General features: G+C 36.9%; 1 pseudogene; it reads left to right on the top strand.

Annotated features, from left to right (window-relative positions):
- The first annotated feature begins 246 nt into the window (after nt 1-246).
- LOC143586454 (protein FAR1-RELATED SEQUENCE 5-like) lies at nt 247-2557 on the top strand (annotated as a pseudogene).
- The last annotated feature ends 18067 nt before the right edge of the window (nt 2558-20624 follow it).

The raw sequence follows: 20624 nt of genomic DNA, 5'->3' as shown, positions 1-20624 counted from the left end.
TTAGTCATTCAGATACGTTAAGGTATTTCATATATAACTCTTGAATAATCTGCTTCTTCGAATAAACCATATCAATAGACCCTAGGTCGTTCTATCTAACAATGAAAACGAAGATTAACGGTGAAGATGATGAAGATTAACAGTTTTCGTCTTCTAACCATTTACTAATACTTTTTTTCGCTTGTTGATTATCGATTTTCGTCTTCTAATATTTTGATGTTGCTGATATAGGACATCCACACCATAATGGATTTAGAAGTTCACTCAGAGAAGGAGGTTTTTGAAACAAATCTGATTGAACATATTGATGCTAACGGGCATTTGATCACAAATAGCGGATCCGATGTTGAAAGAGAGAAAACAAAAGTTTTGGACCTGGAGTTTGCGGTTGAAAAAGAAGTGACAAATGAAGTAATTGGACAAGTTTTTGATACTCCTGATGACGCATATGAATTCTATAACAGTTTTGCGTTTTTACATGGATTTGGAATACCTAAGTGTTCGGCTTTTAAAAATAAGACAACAAATGAGGCTTATCGAAAGAAATATGTATGCAACAAAGAGGGTTTTAAAGATTTGAAGCGTAATGGTTCTGAGGGAGACACTAAGAAACATCGCAGGAATTTAAGGATGGGATGTGAAGCCTTTCTTAGGATTTCAATAGGCAATGATGGGAAATGGTCAGTCGATGAATTTAACAATGCACACAACCATGAGCTAACCGTTACTCCGACCAAAGTAATGAAACATAGATCTCATGGGAAGTTTCACCGCTCAATGGGTTGCAAATCTCAAATGTTGGAACTTCGTCAATCCGGGTTGAGACCTTGTCAAATCAAGAAGGTCGTAAATACCATGAAAAATCCAAGTGAAAATGATGTTACATCAAAACAATGTGCCGATATCTTAGGCGAACAACGAAAACAATACAAGGGTAAGGAGTTTTATGGCCTTATTAAACATTTTCAAGATAAATTAATAGAAGACCCTGACCTTTATTTTGTTGTGGACTTATTTGAAGATGGGTCTCCTAGAAATATTTTTTGGGCAGATGAGAGATCAAGAGACTCGTATATAAAATTTGCAGACGTTGTGGTCTTTGATGTCACGTATATGACCAACAAGTTTATGATGCCATTTGCTCCATTTGTCGGGGTGAATCATCACCGCCAGTCCATACTTTTTGCCGGTGCATTGTTGGAGAACGAGAAACAAAAGACTTTTGAATGGCTATTTCAAAATTTCTTAAAGTGCATGTTTGACAAGCATCCGTTGGCAATAATTACTGATCAAGACAAAGCTATTGGAAATGCAATTAAAAGAGTTTTTCCAAAAACCCGACATCGTTTCTATTCATGGCATATAAAGAAAGATCAAATTGAACATCTTCGATCACTTACGGTTTGTTATAGTGACATTGAAGAGCCATACAAGCGGTGGATAAAGAGTAATACTGTTGAAGAATTCGAAAATCATTGGGAAAATTTATGTGGTAAATACCAATTTGAAAGTGGTAGTTGGATAACAGAGATGTATAAGCAATGCAAGTATTGGGCTAAAGCGTACTTGAAAGATTGTTTTTTTGCTGGCATGACATCACGTGGAAGAAGTGAGAGCATTCATTCATTTTTTGATGGATTTGTGAATTCAAATACCATGTTGAATGAGTTTGTAATCCAGTATGATAAAGCTGTTGCGTGCCGACGAAGTTCTGAAAACGATGAAGACTTTAGGACCATGGTCTCCGAGCCAAATCTTTCTTCTGTAAATATGATAGAGAAAAAAGCAAGTCAACGTTTCACTAGAAAGCTCTTTGATATATTCAAGAAAGAATGGGCGGAAGCTACCCTTAATTTAAACCATGAGACGATAACCAAAACTTTATAAGAAATCAAAATATAAGGTTGGGCAGCTCGATATTGACAAAATATACTGGGGAACTGTGAACTTTCGACTCTCGGATAAGATAGATGTAATATATTCATGTGCAAAGTTTGAAACATATGGGATATTATGCAAGCATATATTATATGTGTTGAAGAAGAGGAATGTTGAAACTCTTCCTGATCATTATATTTTACTTAGGTGGACCCTTGATGTTAGGTACAAGTCTGATAATCACACGATTGAGCTCGAAGACACACATAGTGGAAACGAAGTCAGCGCGTTAACTTTATGGTGTGTTCAATCAAACTTTAGAAAAGCAATCGAAAATGCAAGAGATTCCCCATGCGAGATAAAGAAACTAAATTCCATCTTGGTTAACTTCTTAGAAGAACAAAGCGTTCGAACAAATTCCGGACAGTTGGAAAGTGCTATACAAAATTCTAATGTGGGAAGTTCACACGTAAACTTGATGCCTCAAATTTCTATTCGTCATCCACAAGTTAAAACAAATAATAAAGGCCGTCCCAAAAGTGAAACTAGAATCAAGTCTTCCCTGGAAGAACCAAAACAGAAAACTTGTTCTTACTGCAAACAACCGGGTCATTACATCATCGGGTGTTCGAAAAAAAAGAAGGTAAATCTATATTTCTTAATAATTAGTGATTGTTAGTTTTATGGTTACATTTTTTTTTGCAGGACGATGAATTGTTAGTAGAAAGAGAATGATGATATGTGAATCGACTTGGAGACTTGATAGTTTTATAGATTTACTATGGTGGCACTTCTTTGTGTAGTGTACGAAATATACTTGTGATATAACTTTTACATCTTTTTAGTAGTTTTGATCTTTTTATGGTAGTATGTTTCTGATTTTCAAATATAATAATTATAATGAAATGGGCCACGATATAGCAATATAAACTTAAATGGGTCAAAACGTAAAAAGATAAACTGAAACGGGTCAAAATATAGTAATATAAAACGAAACGGGGCAAAAAAATAGAAATATAAACGTAAACGGTCACAATATAGCAATATAAATTGAAACTAGGTCAAAATATAGTAATATAAAACGAAACGGGGCAAAAAATAGAAATATAAACTTAAACGGGTCAAAATGTAGCAATATAAATTGAAACCGGGTCAAAATATAGTAATATAAAATGAAACGAGCCAAATTAAAGAAATATAAACTTAAACGGGTAAAAACGTTGACAGATAAATTGAAACCGGTCAAAATATAGTAATACAAACGGGCCAAAATATTGAATATAAACTTAAGCGGGTCAAACATCCTTTGTTCGACTCTTGCAGCAGGCGGGCTATTTTTTTAACAATAGGTGCAGTTGTGATTAATGGAGCCAACTATGGTTTATAGGGCTGCTTATATTTTTTTTCAACTATTTTAATTATTATCTAAACTGATCTTTTAAATTTATTGATTATTGAGGTTTCAAATATGGATTAGTATGAATTGAAACTATGGGTGTTTTAAAAGATATATAGTAGTATGATTTTTGTTAACCACTAGCAGGGACATTGTCGTGTTCGGTAGATGTTGCAGCTTAGTAAGTTTTGTTAGTAGTATGAATTTTGTTGACCACTAGCAGGAACATTGTCGTGTTCGGTATATGTTGCAGCTTAGTAAGTTTTGTTTCTCGGTTATCTAACAATTTAGTTTTGTTTCTTGTCTAGTAATATGATGCTCAATAATTAATAATGCATGTTTTCCATCAGATTTCATGTTTGTTAAATCTGCAAGTGATGCTTGGTCTGCTACTGCAAGTATAAAGTATTAAGATTCTTGTAGCAGATCATGAATCAATAAATAAATGAAATACAATGAGGTCAATTTTAATAATAGCAATGAAGAGTTATTTCATATAGAACTTGACAAAAATTAATGACTCATCCGAACTGAACCGTCAAACCTACCCGGATTTTTTTTATATTCGACTCTATAAATTGGATCTGCCACTGTGTGCAAACTGTCCAAAACTGCGAATAATGGAATTCGAATTGCTGCATATAGATGAAATTCATTTCATACATATAGATGCATTACATCTTTTTCTGTGCTAACAAAGTATATAACAAAGAAATTTTTTTCTATTTCTTCTAAATACAATGACAACTGTTTACATGAACATAAAAGTAACAACAAAAATTATAAAACCTATCCAACTATAAATCAAGCATCTCCTCATTTGTCTTGCATCATCTTCACTTGTTCTCAATTTATCTTCAAGTTTATTCATTATAGCTTCAAAAGTAAATAGAACTAGTCAAATGCCATTCATATAACAAAATTGCTAACATGGATAACAAATAAAAAACACACAGTTAGTGGAATAAAAAGATTAAACCTCTTGCACTTGGTCAACAATATTCCTAGTCCTCGGTAAGTCCACCACCTGCATTTGGCCTGCTAACCCGATAAAAATTCATCTCCATTGACCTGCATTTGCCCTTCTAACCCGACAAAAATTCATCTCCATAGACCTGCACTTGCACTAAGTCAACAATATTCATGTACGTCCCGTCACCTGTAACCTTCTACACATCTACCATAAAATATCAACATGTACAAAAACTAACAGAAAAATCACACCTGTCTGAAGCTGCTTTGAGCGAATAAATTCCAAAAATTAATTAATTTAAGTTGTTTCAAATTTCACAAAATGCAACCGTATGTTTATTGGCAATAGGAGAAAAATTAAGAGTTGGGGGATTAGGGTTTATAAACCAATTAGAATATTAGAATCAAACCTATTCTCTGTAAATCTGTGTTTTAAAAAATATACTTAGATGATCGATTTCAATTGGAACCATAAAACATTACCTGCAGAAGATGCGGATTCGAATTGCAGGGTAGACTAGGGCGACCTAATCTTCATCATGTTCACTGTTAATGTTCATCATCTTCACCGTTAATCTTCGTTTTCATTGTTAGATAGAACGACCTAGGGTTTATTGATATGGTTTATTCGAAGAAGCAGATTATTCAAGAGTTATATATGAAATACCTTAACGTATCTGAATGACTAATCTTCGTCTTGGAACAACCCGGAATCTTCATCTTCTTACTTGTCGATCACCATAAACTATTAGCCCTAGGGTTTTCACAAAGCATAAAGAGAAGAAGCATCAGACGTGTTTTGTTTTAGGGAATAGCTTTTAGGAATTTTTCAAGTTTTTTATCAAAACTACATTGTTTTGATAGGTTTACCGTGTAAGGTTAGGCGTCCCACAGCACCGTATTCACTTTCCCCTATATATATATATATTAAGTTGTCATTTCCACTTCGGCAAGAGCATTAACGAAAATTGGAGACTACTTGAACTAGCAACAGTAAAACCAATCTCGATAGAGGATTCAAGTGGATTAAATTTAGGAATATCAAGTTCGTTAGAATATTTTTTTTTGTTTAATGAAATTAAGGAGTACGTATTTGTTTAATTTTATAGATAAAAAACTAACTTTTTTAAATATATATAGGGTTGAGTTCAATGGAGAAATCATATTAGTGTGAGAAGTTGGATAAATCCTTTCACCCAATCAAATTTTTTCGTTTCCTTTTTTTATTTAATTAAATATAAACGTATAATAGCAAAACTTCAAATTGTTTTATTTAGTAACTATTTAAATTTGGAAGTTTCAAACACTAAATTACTATTTATTTATTCATGTTTTAATTAAATTTTAAAACAATCAGATGTTCTTTTATTAATTGCTATAAGCATTGGAAGATCGAGAAAAATATTGTTATTTAATCAAAGATGATTATTTTGTTAGCAAATCAAGTGAGGTTTGTTCAATCTTCTCGATTTTCCGAAATAAAAGTTATAATATACAAAACAAAAAATTTCAAAGTAAACATAACTATCTTTACATCCCGTATGATTTCGATAACCAAAATAAAATCATTCTAAATTCACAAGAATTATTTTGAATAATTTCGATAACCAAAATAAAATCATTCTAAATTCACAAGAATTATTTTGAATATGGCAGTCAGAAATTTGTACACACATTATAATTACTACATAGCATATAAGATATATCGCATATAAGAGATCAAATTTATAACAATTCTCTCTAATTTTTTTTCTTAACAGGGGATTGGTCTCCATTCTTATCGTTAGAACTCGATAGCATATATCTAAAAACTGCAATATATTTATCCTACATACCCTACACATTTGAACTTATTTATCCTACACACCCAAAACAGGTAGAAAAGTAATTTATCTAGCAAAGTAAACATATTTACTTAGCAGACCCTACACAATAAACATATTTGTCCTACACACCAATTGAAATGTACGGATCATACAAAGTAAACATATTTATCCTACACACCGTACACATTAAATCATTAACAATAATATCCTACACACCCTAGTCACTAAAGGATTTTATCCTACGCGTCCTACATAGTAACCAAAATTATCCTACACTGTAAACATAATTACCAAACAAACTGTTTGGCATGCACAGATTTGACGTCAACGACACATTGTATCTATATTATTATACAAATTTCACTAACTTTTTAAATGTCAGAAAATTATGAAACCATATATTATATCCTACACAACACATTTACACACTATATATTTACACAACATTCAACATTACACAACCCACACAATAAAATTTACGTCATGCACAACATATGTACAAACTTTGTATTCACACACCATTCAATCCTACACAACTTCTCAAATGTTGTGTAGGATGTAAATATATTGTGTAGGTCGTGTATGATTGAATGTTGTATGAATATATATAGTGTGTAAATATGTTGTGCATGATATTAATATATTATGTAGGTTGTGTAGGGTTAAATTTTGTGTAAATATACAGTGTGTAAATATGTTTTGTAGGATATAAACATTCTATGTAGGACGTAAATAGCGATTAATTTTTGTTAATTGCCACTTATAAAAAATCAAGTAAAAAGGTTACGTAAAATATAAAATAAAAAAGCTAATTTTGATTACCAAGTGATTAGTGAGGATGAATATAGAATAAATGGATAAAATAAATAATGTATTAATATGTCAGTATTAACTTCCGCTAGCATTAAAATTGGAAACTAGTGGATGATGCTGTAAATGGTGGGATTATCATTAATTAGATGACTATGACAAATTACAAAATTATCCTATTTTATTAAATAGCATTAAAATTAGAAACATAATATTTACAATAATGCCAAAATCAATGTAGTCCATAGATCAAATCTAATCAACGGTCATAATTCATTTCTTACACTTCTCACACTAATATGATTTCTCCACTGAACCGTCCCCTAGACACACACACACATATATATGTATGTGTGTGCGCGCGCGCGCGTCACGTGATCGTCATAAAACTCTAGAGGTTGTAATGGATGATTACTTTGTCAATAACTATGATTTTAAAAATTGTTGGAGATATCGTAACGAGATTTGAATGGTTTCAAGGCGTAGATTGGAGGCTTAAATAGAGTTTCACTACATTTTAAAAATGCAATTAGGCGATGAAACAACTTGTGACCAATAGAACTTCTTGTGAATGTTTAAAATACTTATATAATGTCGTAATTATTTTATAAGGTGATGAGTTCTTCCGTAAACCGACTAGTCATGATATTTCAATTCTGTACAATGCACATGATGAAAAATATGTTCTTTTGGGATGTTCGGTAGCATTGGTTATACACAATGGGTTTGCATAATGTATCTGACAAGCCTAAAGGGCCTATATATGTGAGGTGATCACCAATACCCGTCGATTATGCTTCGAGCGGTGGCTTCAATTGATTTGTGGTTTTGGCATGCATTCTTTTGTCCTCCCAGATCAAACAATGACATTATTTGTCACACCCCGACTTAGGGCCTAGGTGTAACACCCGTTAGTTGGTATCTGTTTTGTAAATATATATTAGAGTTGTGGGTTTGTTTTAGATGAAGTCTTTAAAATAATATTCTTTTATAAAATGTCGAGTTAGAATACCCGTGGGATATTGTATGATAAAATATGAGCGGAAGTCTATTCAGATAAAATATTATTATATTGAAAACTCGGGATTTGAATACACGTTTTGATAATTCAAATACCTGTCTTTTGAAAATATGATTCTTTATAATATTCGGAATAAAATATCTGAGCTATCAGATAACGTCTAATGACTATGTCTCCAATCTTCTAATCTGTCTTGCTTTGTCTGTTCTTATCTTTACTATTTTCCTGAAATATGGGAAAAAATACATCAGCACACAGCTGGTGAATAACGCTGACTCTGTTGTAAAATCTTTTCAATACCATTGTGAAATCAACAATATTACCTTCGTGACAACTCATTAGGCACCCAACTCAATTGGGATAAAATTACTCTAAGCACATGTAAAATTAAAACATATACACAATATCATTTCTAAGATTGAGCTAGTTTCCGGATCTAGTTCATGTTGACAACGAATGATTCAAGCTAATAAGGTTAGAGGAATACGATTAAGATAAGAATGTGTGTGTGTGTGTGTGTGTGTTTCTGGAGAGTATTAGCAGCATAACGAGATGATTTCAATAACTAACAATTCTCATTTCTTTAACATAAGTTACAGGAGCTTATAACGATAGGGTCATTTGTTAAACATCCCCTTAACGAATGACCTCATTTGTTACTAATTACATTAATGAACACGAATGGCCCTCATTCGTTATCTCATTCGTTTAGACTCTTAACGAATGTTGGTGCATTATGCCAGTAGTTCATTTGTCTCGAGTCTATCGTGTCTGTAATCGTTACGATGCTTGTTTTGTCTTTATGAACTAGTTAGTTTGGTTATCTAGTTTTGGCGAACTTCTGTTCTGGCGAAGTTAGGGACAACTTCGCCTAGGGTGTTAGGCGAAGTTGTCGTATTATTTAAACCTAACTTGCGCCGTTAGTAAGAGAGATTTTCAACTGGGTGTTCGTTTTGTAAGTAGTAGCAGGGTTTTGTGTTTCTCGTATTCACATCTAATAACAAAGTAACCTTTGTCCTACGTGTTACGTGTTTTCTTTACGTGTCTCTCGATTAAACACTCATATTGTATACGTAGGGGATTCCGCACCCTCGTGTTACGAGATAATTCTGTGTTGATCCGGCTGGAACCTACAATTGGTATCAGAGCTTTTGCTCGTGATTGTGTGGTTCGGGATTATCACACGAGTGTTAAAATTACTCTGCTAGACTTTTCACAGATTCGTTTCACATAAAATACCGTTCGTTCAGTCCATTCCTACACCATATTACCCTCGTCGCACTCCACACTCTCTTTTAATCATTCAAAACCAGAAATCCAGTGCTCAAAATCAGATCTCGCATCCAACGAAGTTGCCGTCATCTGTTATTAGGGTTTCGGCGAAGTTGGGACCTGGCGAAGTTATTTGGTGAAGTTAATAGAAAGTGAAGTTAATTATAACTTCGCCCCAGCGTAGTTAAGGCAAGGCGAAGTTATACTATCTTCGCCACGTAATACAGTTTGTATTAGTTCCAGCTCTCGTTTCGGTTTAATATGACGCCAATAAACATCACTGAATTGGTAAAGATGGAAGTTGAAGCTGGATCAGCGACTACAGCTCCAAAGTTACTTAAAGGTACAGATTTTGTTGCGTGGAAAGACAGATTTGAGCAGTATGTGAAATATCAAGATGTGGGTATGTATTCAGGATGGCTATATCCCTCCAACAACTGAGTTTGAAGGACGTGAGCAACTAAAAAAATATAATAAGATGGAGGACGATGAGAAGAAGATGTACGAGGCAGAAAGTAAGGCACTAGCTGCAATCACCATGGCACTACCTTAGGAAATTCTTTATACTTTCAGAAAGTACAAGTCGGCTAGAGAATTGTGGGAAGCATTGGAGAACCGCTATGAAGAAAACGTCGGAATTCGAAACTCCAAGACAAAGTTACTAAAAACTCAGTTCTTAGTATTCAAGTACTTTAAGAATGAATCACTTGATGACATCATCACAAGATACTATCACTTGATGACCGAATTGGACAACTACTCCATAAAATACTCTGAGTGTGAGATTGTGGAAAAACTCCTTAATGCTCTTCCTACAAGATAGGAGATGTACACAGTTCTGATGAAAGAAGATAAAGAATTTGATAGCTTTGATTTAGAGAAGGTGGTTAATAAGTTACGAAATTATGAGCTTAATATGTTACGAAAAGAGACGCCTACTGATCAGCTTTAGGATCCAGGAATGTATGGTGCAAAAGGCTCTACAAACTCAAGCTCTAAATCAGAGTCGACCGCCTATTACTCAGGCGGGGAACCAAATTCTACGCAAGATGGTCTTGTGGTGATGAATATGGATGGAGATATATGCTTTGTAGCTAGTGGAAGTGGTTCTTCAAAACCTCAATCCTAAGTCAGTAATTCGTCTACTAGTCCTTAAAGTGTAAATTACTCAAGGATGCCTATGAGTGTAAAATCTGCTGAAAACAACAATTTGCGCTTTATGCCTCTTTCATTGCGTCTTATGAGAATTACATCAAGGGAAAGATAGTTGACCCTGCAACCTTGGATGAGGACTATGATCAGATAGATGTTGATGACATGGAAGAAATGGATCTGCAGTGGCAAATGGCGATGATACTAAGAAGGGTAAAACGGTTTATGAAGAAGACTGGACGAAAGTTCGTGGGAGAGAGACCAGGATTTGACAAGTCAAAGGTTCGTTGCTACAACTATCAACAGAATGGACACTTTACAAGAGAGTGTACAAATGAAAGAGTTGAACGGAGCAGAACAGGCCTACTCAGCAGAATGGGAATGGAAGTGAAATAAAAGCCATGGTGTCTCAACAGAATGGTGGATATAATTGGAACATCAAAGTTGAGGAGGTGATTGAACAAGCAAATCTGGTGAATATCGTGAGTGAAATATGTGACAAGGAACCAGTGGAGGATCAAGCATACATGGCAGAAGTGAATGATCAGCTCTTAGAGGTATGTTCTGAACCTCATTATGAACAATATGAAAAACTGTCTGATCAATTAAATGCTTTAACTGATCAGTATGTAAGTTTGGAAAAAGAATTAAAATTGTAAAAAAAGAACATCATTACTCTAAACAAAGGGAAATAGTTACTCGGTCAAAATTAATGCTGGTGAAAAAGACATAAGATGCCTTAAGGCAACATTAGCTGAGAAAATCCAAGTAATCGATCTAAGTTATGAAGTTGTGGAAGAAAAAACCAAACTTATTGCTGAAAAGGACAAACAGATAGCAGATTATCAAGTGAAAGTGGTGGAACTAAACAGAAAACTTGAACAGTTTAGGAACTCTTCAATGATGCTTAATCATGTCCTAAGTGTTCAACGTTCTCCCAACGATAAAGGAGGAATTGGATACAATGAAGTTCCACCACCTTTTAACAATAACTATACTTATAATCCTTGTAATCAACCACCTGCCTTTGTTAAACCTGATCAGACAGTATCGGGAAATGTCAGCTCCATTGATTCACCCGTTAGAGTTTAATCAAGCAACACCAACGTTAAATTGAGCAATCATGAGAACCTCGATAAAGATATTAATGAATCGGTTCAGACAAAATCGTCAGTTGTGGATCAAGATTCCACGAATAAGGGGTCTGTGAACATTCGCAAAGTAGATGATGAAGTTGTGTTACTCAGACGGGGGGAGAGTGATACTTTTAGTGAAAAGAAATCTTCTTTAAACCCATTCGTTCCCCCTTATGTGAAACAAACTGTCAGTGAAGCAACTTCATCTTCTGCTGCAACTTCTGAAAAGATTGTTCGGATAGACACAGATTGTCCAAAGAAAATTAATTGTCCGAACAAAAGTTGTTTTCGATGTAACAAGGTAGGTCACTTAGTCAGTAACTGTCCGCTGAAAAGGAAGAAATCTAAAAATTTGAGGCCAACCAAAACTGAAAATGGAACGAACTTTAAAACTGGTACTGGTAAAAATTCTAATGCATCCAACTTTAATCGTTGGACAAATTTAAGATTTCACAGAAACCAACCTCGTTTTTTCCCAGTTAATCACAGAACGGGTAACTTCGAATCCATTAATGCAAGAAAATCAAGGATGTTTGGATGGCCTCATAATCAGTTTTCTAGAAATCCTCCTTTCAGATCAAATGAAAACTTCCCTCAAAGGAACTGTAGGAAACCAAGGAGTTGGATGCCGTTTGACAGGTTCGACCAACCCAAGACCAGAAGGGCTTGGGTCCCCTGCTTTTAATTCGTTCCTTTAACTGTGCAGGAACAGTCGAACAGGACTGTGAACAACATGTGGGTTGTCGACAGTGGCTGTTCCCGGCATATGACGGGTAACAAGAATTTGTTATGTGATTTGAAAGCTGTACTAGGAGGAAGAGTTAGTTTTGCAGGAGAGAGTGGAGGAAGCATTTCTGGAATCGGTACTGTTACTAATGGGAGAATCAAGTTGGAGAAGGTTAATTTCATGGAAGAGTTAAAGCACAATCTTCTGAGCGTCTCTAAGATCTGTGACAAAGAATACACTGTGCACTTTACAAAGGATGAAGCACTTGTGCTTTATCCTGGTTTCAAAATTCCTAAAACCTGGGTTGTGATGAAAGCTCCAAGAGAGAAGAATACGTACGTGATGGACATGAGGTCCACCAAGATGGAGTCGGAAGAATCATGTCTCTTGTCAAAAGCAACAGAATCTAAGTCGGAATTGTGGCATCGAAGGATGGGTCATATTCATCTACGTAAGATGAACTACATAGTTAAGAGTGGGCTGGTACTTGGGGTACCATTAAAGAATTTCAACTTTGAAGACCAATGTCTGTCATGCAAGAAAGGAAAGTAGCATAAGAAATCACATCACTCCAAATTGGTTAACTCAATTGTCACACCATTGGACTTGCTTCACATGGATCTGTTTGGTCCTATCAATGTTAGAAGCCTGGGTGGAACATCCTATTGCTTAGTTGTGACTGATAATTACTCACGTTACTCATGGGTTTATTTTCTGAAAGCTAAAGATGAAACAGTGCAGTTGGTAATTAACTTGATTACCAAAGTGGAAAATATTACTGGGGGAAAAGTCAAGTTCATCAGAAGCGATAACGGCACAGAATTCAAGAACTATCAAATGGGATGTTTTGTCTGCAGAAAGGGATAGAGCATCAGTTTAGTGCACCATATACTTTGCAATAGAATGGAGTAGCTGAAAGGAAGAATTGAACTCTAATCGAGGGAGCCAGGACTATGCTGGCAGATGCTAAACTTCCCGTGGTGTTCTGGGCTGAGGCTGTTGCCATGGCCTGCTATATCCTTAATCGTGTTTTAACTGTTAAAAGATTAAATAAAACTTGTTATGAATTAATGCATGGTAGAAAGCCAAATTTGAAAGGTCTTGAACCTTTTGGGTCCCCATGTTCAATCTTAAAGACTAACTCAAAATATGGTGAGAAATCTGACGAATGTATCTTGTTGGCTACGTGGTTGGGTCACCCAATAGAAGAGTCTTTAATCTATCGAACAATAAGGTTGAGGTGGTCTGTAACACTGACATTACAAGTTACAAATCACCAAAGCCTAGCATGGGACCAGCAGAGGCTTTCGATTATGATAAATTATTCAAATCCTTTAATCTACCTTCTTTTGATTTTGCAGAAACAGAAGAAAGAATGGCAACTCAGATGCTACTCGATGAAGATGAGGCATTTCTGCATCGTCCACAGTTCAATGAAAAACAAACTCCCGTGTCAATTAATGTTGAAACTCCTGCTGTCTCAAGTGGTGATGAATTTATCAATCCGTTTCACACTCAACACAATTCAGATGAAATCTCTCCAAATCTTGGAGAAGACTTAGAGGTTGGTCCTGTCCAAACCACCAGAATCCACAAGAATCATCCCCTGGAGAATGTGATCGGTAGTCCTTCCGATGGAGTGCGAACCAGAAGGAGCTTGGAAGAAAACACATGTGTGTATGCAAGCATTAAAGGTACTGGTATTATGAATGAATGCTTGTATGCTTGCTTTATCAGTCAAATTGAACCAAAGAACTATCAGATGTCATTAAAGGATAGCTCGTGGGTAGTAGCCATGCAGGAAGAATTGGCTCAATTTAACAACATGGAAGTTTGGCGGTTGGTTGAAAAGCCACGAGATGTGAATGCAATCGGCACGAAGTGGGTATTCAAATGCGAGAGAGATGAGAAAGGGGTAATCATCCGGAACAAGGCAATATTAGTAGTCAAAGGATTTAATCAACAAGAAGGGATCGACTACAATGAGGTGTTTGCTCCTGTGGCAAGACTAGAAGAAATGCGACTTTTCTTGGCCTTTGCTGCACACAAAGATATGAAAGTGTTTCAGCTGGATGTTAAAAGTGCTTTCCTTAAAGGCAAGGTCGATGAAGTGGTATATGTCGATCAACCTCCGGGGTTTCCTGATCAAGACTTTCCAGATCATGTGTACAAGCTCAGTAAAGCATTATATGGCCTACATCAGGCTCCACGAGCTTGGTACGCAACTTTATCTGATTATTTGCTGGAAAATGGGTTTGTGAGAGGAGAGATCGACAGTACATTGTTTATAAAGTGGAATGGGAAAGATTTTCTTCTCGTTCAGGTCTATGTGGACGATATCATCTTCGGAGCCTCAAAGATTTCTATGTGTCAGGAGTTTGAAGCGGTTATGAAGAAAAGGTTTGAGATGAGCGCCATGGGTGAACTAACTTTCTTTTTGGGCTTACAGGTAGATCAGAAGAAGGATGGCATGTTCATTCATCAAACTAAATATGTTCACGACGTGCTTAAACGTTTTAAGATGGATGAAAGCACCCTGTTTGACACTCCGATTTGTGTCAACCACAAACTTGGTGCTGACTCCGACAGTGATGAAGATGTGGATCCCACTTAGTATTGTGCCATTATAGGTTCTTTGATGTATTTAACTGCTTCCAGACCTGACATTATGTTTGCTGTTTGTCTTTGTGCTCGTTTTCAGGCAAACCCAAAGGAGTCGCACATGAAGGGAGTGAAGAGAATTTTGCGGTATCTTAAAGGGAAGCCTAAATTGGGTCTCTGGTATCCAAAAGGAGGAGAACTGGATCTGGTGGCATACACAGACTCAGACTATGGAGGATGTAACCATAACAAAAAGTCAACAACTGGTGGCTGTCAATTTCTAGGAGGAAGATTGGTGTCGTGGTAATGCAAGAAGCAGACTTCAGTGGCCATATCCACATGTGAAGCAGAATACATGGCAGCATCAAATTGCTGCTCCCAGGTTTTATGGATACAACAACAAATGCGAGATTATGGTCTGAATTTCGCTCAAACTCCTATTTGCATTGATAACACTGCTGCTATCTCAGTGACTAACAATCCCGTAAAACATAGTAAAATAAAACATATTGACATTCGTCATCATTTCATACGGGATTGCGCTGAGAAGAAATTAATCTTTCTTGAAAAGGTTGATTCACTAGATAATTTTGCCGATCTTTTTACAAAAGCTTTTGACCGGTCCCGTTTTCAAAACCTTATTGAGCTTAATGGGATGATCAATCCCGAGTAACCATGTTTTTGGGCCTAAATAAAAAAAAAATCACTATCGCTGAGAATTATGTCAGTCACTCAAGTTTGCAGGACATGTTCTTGAATATGTTTGGTCCTTGTATCTACGTGTAGATTCAAAGGATAGCCATTAACCTAATAACTGAAAGCCACTGGGGCGGTTGTGATGAGTTTTTATTCCTTCGCTGAAAATTATGTCGGTTACACTCAGTTGGAGGGACACATATTTGTATGTGTTTGGTCCTGCTAATCCACTGGATTTTTGGGATAGCCATTTACCCAAAGACTTAGAAGTGATCGGGGCGTCTGAATATAAAATTATTTTTTGGGAAATGATATACTTTTTCAGTCTATAGCTTCTCATGAAGCTTCAAAATTGATGTTTAATTGAAAATTGATCCAACCGTTGGAAAATGATAGATGAACTGATTTTGTGCGCCTAACGGGTGAAGTTATTAGGCTTAAAAGGCTTTAGAACAATCATTGTTTGGTACGGTAGCTTTCCATGGTGCGTAAAAGTTAATGTGATACAAATTAAAGCTGCTCGATTTACTGTGGAGAGTCATTTTGAAATGTGCATGTCTCCACATATATCTCTCCGAATGATAGGCAGAAAAGTGATTACCCAGTCATACACGAGCCCGTTAGTGTCTTGATCCCTGCGTATATTGTGTTATCCCTCTGCAGTGATCCAGATTCGGGACTTGCAGGTGTTTGTTACAGTTCTTTTAAAAAAAAGGATTATTATGTCTTATTGGCTTTAAAATTCACAAAGACTAAAACAGCATGGATGAGACACCAACTGAGTCTTGTGCAAGATGTAAGGATTGTGAAGCCGACTCAAATGTACATTGTTTAAATCAGACACTACAGGTCAAAGTTAACTCGGGGTGATCTGGGGAAAGCCAAATACGCCTTGAGAATAGATAGGAGGCATCACAGTTCCTTAAGTGATGTCCATCTAAATTTTGAGCCTAATTGAACCTAATCCGTATCACTGAAGCAATGAGAATCATGCTAAGTTTTATACCTGCCTTCAACCTGTTTCTCTATGTCATAATAATGCTGAACATGGATCCTTGTGACAGCCTCTTAATTAGAGTGATTCCATGTTCGGATCTTTTCTTAAACATGCTGGGTTCTCTACAGACTGAAATTTGATCCCGTCTATGTTATTTTACTTATGTTTATTTTATATTATTTTATACGTTTGTCTTATGTGAATAACATAGAATCTAGGGTTACTCGTTCTTGGTCTTTTCCTTCTTTCAAATTGTTTTAAATTATCTTCGCTTGGGAGGCGATGTTGGCAAACTGGTGAAGTTATTATAACTTCGCCACTGGGTTTTTCAGAAAGTATAAAAGGCAGCAATGGTCCACTTTTGGTCAAACTGAACACTAAAAACCCTCTAAACCCTCGGCGAACTTATCTCTCTGGATCAACCCTCATATAATCCGCCTCTTGTCTGATAATAAGGTGTAGTGACGTCTATCGATTCATAACATACTTGTTTTGTTGGTTAATCAGTCCCATAATGCAGGTTTTTGATCAGTTCTCTTGAATAACCCTAATAATCGATAATACCCGTCGGATTTTGAATGTTTTAGAAATGTCTGGCACTCTGAGAACTTAATCGAACATTCTTGTAACTGTTGTCAGTCTCTGATTGTCTGTAATTGCAACTGAAAAGGATTTTGAATTACGGCACTGTATATGCGGCGAAGTTCGTATTTGGCAAAGTTACTACAACTTCGCTACTTAACATCTGTTGGTCACAACTTCGCCGACACCAACTTCGCTTCCCCCATGCTAAGAGAAGTTACAACGTGACTAAACATTTATCTAACTTAACTAGTTTACCTTGCAGGTATGGCAGCTGTAGCAGGTGCGGGTGGTACAGGTGGTGATGAAGGAGATGGGGATAAGAGAAAATTCTTTCCGGGTCACAACATGTATGTAACATTGGACCCAGATGCTCGTGGAGTAGATGATTACTCGGAGATTATCACGTTTCTCATCCGATCAAGGATTTTTCATGCTATCACTACAACTCTTCTGATCTCTTTACCAAATATAGAAGACTTTTGGAACACAGTGGAATATGATTGTCGAGTGGAACCTCTTGTGATGCGTGCTACAGTCAATCGTCAGGTAGTACAGTTCTCTACAAATCAGATACAGGAGGCTCTACAGTTTGGAGATGAAACTACTCAGGACCCCACTGAGTTTTCTGCCACTTTTAGGAATGGGGAATTTCTTCGTATGGGATACTCTGGTCCGTTGGAAGACTCACAACGCAGAAAGGGGTTTCTATTGGATCAATGGCGTTTCTTGATGCATGTGTTGATTGTTTGCATGTCTTGTCGCAAAGCTGGAACCGATGGTATGGGTGTGACAATGCAATCTGCCATGACCGCGCTGACATATAATAAACCATTTAGCTTCAGTCAAATGGTGTTCTACGTAATTGATCGTCAGCGGTGGGCAGCAGATTGGGAGCGTTTCTTATTGTATCCGAGATTCTTACAGATGATTCTTAATCATGTTGCTCCTAATTTACCACAACGTCGTCCTATCTCTTTTGTGGAATGTGTAAACAAGAGAATTTTCGCTCAATGTAGATCATCGAGCGCACGGAGTAATCCTGATCAACGTCCAAGACACACAGCTTTGTTTGGGTATCTTGTGAATCCTGACTATGTTGCTCCACCAGAGGATGGATTTGCTGATCCAGCTCCGGCACAAGCTAATATCCCTCAACCACCTCCCGTGGTTCATGTTGCTCCAGTTCCTGTTGTTCCTGTTCAAGATGCTCCCTTACTGGATGATCCAGTTATAGATCCTATTACATCTGCTGCAGAGGGGATAGATCTTGATGTTGCTTTGGGAGTGCAAGGGATTTTTGGTACTTCCTCAGAAGTTCAGGTTTCTTCAATCGCCGTGTCTGGGGTACCATCTTCCTCGATTGTTAGTTCAGTTGGTAAATCTCATCTCTCTGGTGAGGATTCAGAGGAAACTTTATCTGATTCTTCCGATGATGAAGCTGTTGAAGCTCAGAGAGTTCTGGTTACACAAGAGAGGATCGAAGGAAAACGGAGGAAAGATTCAGATGATAGTGAGTCGGATTATGAACAGGAGTTGTATGCCTTGGTCCGTAGATCAAAGAGGGCTAGAGCTGGTGAAAGCTCGAGTGTTGTTCAATTTGCCCCTCCATAGTTATCTGGTGCATCCCTCTTCATCCGATCGATTACCAGTGACATCTAGTGTTCCTACGGTGTTTTTGTCAGCACCATCTTGCGTACCATCTACGTTTGTAATGTATATGCCAGGGATTGTGTCTCTACCACAACGTACTATTGCTCCGTCTGAGGTTGTGTTTATTTTTGTTGAATCTACGGTGATGGCGACTACTAGGTCCACTGTTTCAATTCCTCCTCCGGTCGCTAGTCCACCATCATCAGAAACTACGGTGACTTTGGGTATCCCTCCGCCATATGCTCAAGACATTTCTCACATGTCATTTGCCTTTGATGCTTCATTGTCAGATTCAGAGCGGATAGCGGCTCTAGAACGTGTAGTGGTTGATCAGTCAAGAATTAATCTCATTCAGACACAAGCTATTCAACGGCTAGTGGCTGAGAACCAAATTCAGTCATCTCTTCTTATTGAACATGGTAAACTTTTTGATACGCTTAAACAGTTCTTAGCATCTCAGGGGGAGACCAGTTGTTGGTGCATGATGTCAGTAGTTCAGTGTCTAGTGTCTGTAATCGAGTGTGTAATGTTTTGTATTTGATGTAAGCGAAGTTAGCTAACAAGTTCGCTGATATAGGAGAACTTGTTAGACAAGCGAAGTTAGGGACAACTTCGCCTGAACATGCCAGGCGAAGTTGTCGTGATTATATAAGCCTTTAGGTTACGGCTGTTTTATGAGAGGAAGTTAACATTCGAGTCATTGGTGTACGAGTTGTTCAGTATTTGTGATTGATATCACGTGTTTCAGGTTGCAATATAACGAGTATTTGTTCATTGTAACGTGTGTTTAATCGTATCATCTTCGACGCTCGTAACGTCTTACGTAGGGATTCCGCACCTACGTAGAACGAGATATCTCGTGTAGATCCGGCTGGGAACCTACAATTGGTATCAGAGCTTTTGCTCGATTGTGTGGTTCGGGATTATCACGCGGGTGTAGAAATCGTTCCGTTCGACTATTCGCGGGACGTGTTTATCGAGTTTTTGTGTTATACTCACCTCCTACCATCATAAAAAACCCATTACACCTTCACAAAACTCGTAAAATCCAGAAATCAAACCTGCAAAACCATCGTGTTCATCAGGCGAAGTTGCCGTCACTGTTCGTAGGGTTTCGGCGAAGATATAAGGTTAAGCGAAGTTATCCAAACTTCGCCTACCTTCTCAAGTTCGTTTATTTTAAGCGAAGTTACCCACAACTTCGCTTACTTCACAAGTTCGCTAATCTCAAGCGAAGTTATCTTCAACTTCGCCGAATCAGGCGAATTTAAAAAGGAAGCGAAGTTTAGAATCAGCGAAGTTCAGACTTAAGCGAAGTTATTCACAACTTCGCCTACAGTACTGTTTAAAATAAAAATTTTTTATTTTTCGGGTTCCTTTGTGTTTTGAGAAAGATGTCTTCAATAAACATTACGGAACTGGTGAAGATGGAGGTGGAAGCGGGTTCGGCTACAAAGGCACCGAAGATGCTTAAGAAAACCGATTATGTAGCGTGGAAAGATCGGTTTGAACAATATGTCAAGTACCAAGACGCTAAAATGTGGGTGTGCATTCAAGATGGTTACATTCCACCAACTGCTGAGTATGAGGGTCGTGATCAGATTAAGAAATACAAAGAGATGGAAGAAGAAGAAAAGAAAATGTATGAGGCTGAAAGCAAAGCTCATGCAGCAATAACAATGGCTCTTCCACAAGAGATTCTACACACCTTCAGAAAGTATAAAACTGCTAGAGAGCTTTGGGAAGCGCTTGAAAATCGTTTTGAGGGTAATGTGGGAATTCGTGCTTCAAAGATTAAACTACTTAAAACCCAGTTCTCGGTCTTCAAGTACTTGAAGAATGAATCACTTGATGATATCATCACTAGATATTATCATCTGATGACCGAACTCAATCACTATTCCA

The sequence above is a fragment of the Bidens hawaiensis genome, unplaced genomic scaffold (genome assembly GCF_021521415.1).
Source record: "Bidens hawaiensis isolate Kalapana, Puna unplaced genomic scaffold, B.hawaiensis_p1.1 tig00034665_1, whole genome shotgun sequence".
Taxonomy (NCBI): Eukaryota; Viridiplantae; Streptophyta; class Magnoliopsida; order Asterales; family Asteraceae; genus Bidens; species Bidens hawaiensis.
Note: the sequence above shows the minus strand (reverse complement) of the source record. Positions and strands in the feature narration are given on the sequence as shown.